This window comes from Pteropus vampyrus, unplaced genomic scaffold (assembly GCF_000151845.1).
Source record: "Pteropus vampyrus isolate Shadow unplaced genomic scaffold, Pvam_2.0 Scaffold146, whole genome shotgun sequence".
NCBI classification, from domain to species: domain Eukaryota; kingdom Metazoa; phylum Chordata; class Mammalia; order Chiroptera; family Pteropodidae; genus Pteropus; species Pteropus vampyrus.
Window position 1 is genome coordinate 5,427,181 of NW_011888927.1, and position 1,314 is coordinate 5,428,494.

Consider the following 1,314-nt stretch of genomic DNA (forward strand, 5'->3'; position numbering starts at 1 on the left):
GAAAATATAACACTTTTAAACCTTTACATTCAGGCCCCAGCATAGTCGCATTCTCAGAAGAGAAATTGAATCATAGGACTAAGAAAATGAAAAATCTGACCTAGATGATATAATCACTAACTGTTTTCAGCTTAGTGTTAATTAAACCCTGGCTTTTTGTTCAGTTGCCTGACCTAGTTCATCCAGACTCAGGTAAAATGTGTCTTTTGAATTTTTATATATACAGGCTTTCTAGATCAATTAATTGTTTTTAAAAATTTTAAAGTATAATATTAATCATAGAAATTAGAAATTGTAGAAATGTATAAAGGGCAAAAGGTCACTCATGATCTTGTCTTCGAAGAATGGTGAGAATTGAATAAATCATAATTCTTGGTTGTGGTATGCTATTGTCATTGGCTCTTATATGGTCATCTTTTATTTTGTTTATTCATCATTATATAACATAACGAATAGCAAATGACCCACTGCCTTGCCTAAGAAGTAGAAAGTTACCAATAACTGATCTGTATCTATTTGTTTTTTCTCTATTCCTCCTGACCCAGTGCCCTCCTGCTGGAGATAACTGTTGTCCCAAATTCTGTGTTTATCACCATTCCTCTTCTTAGTTTCTTATGTATACACACATACACACACACAAACACATATGCACATGTATATGTATGTATGTTGAAATAATATATTTAGTTTAGCTTGTTTCGATATATTTATTTATTGGTATGTTATTAAGATTCATCCATGTTGGCTTATGTGGCTAAAGTTCATTTAAAAATGTTTACCATGAGCCTATACCACAACTTATTTATCCTTTCTCTCTGTAATGGAAATTCAAAGATATGTGTTTTCAGTCTTTTAAAAAAACATACATTTTTTAATATTAAGATCAAATGCCAAATACAGTTTTGCTTCTGACTTCTGCTCGCCTCAATGTTTTTCATTATATTTAAGATTTTCTCATTTTATTATAAATTTTAAAGATAACATTATGTTCAGTAGATATATCATATTTTACTTAGCAATCATACTATTATTAGCATTTAGATTATATCTTATCTTGGCTAGCACAATTAAATATTATCAAACATATGTATGTTTTCTGAATTTTGTGTTATTATTTCATGAAAATGATTTCCAGAACCAGAAACACTGGGTCCAATACCCAAACATTGTAGGACTCTTGTATATACTGCCGAATTAGCTTCCAATGCATTCTACAAATTAAATCTCTACCAGCAATGCATTCTACAAATTAAATCTCTACCAGCAATGATTCAGAGGGCCATAGAAATGTCAATTTAAAATCTGAATATTCAG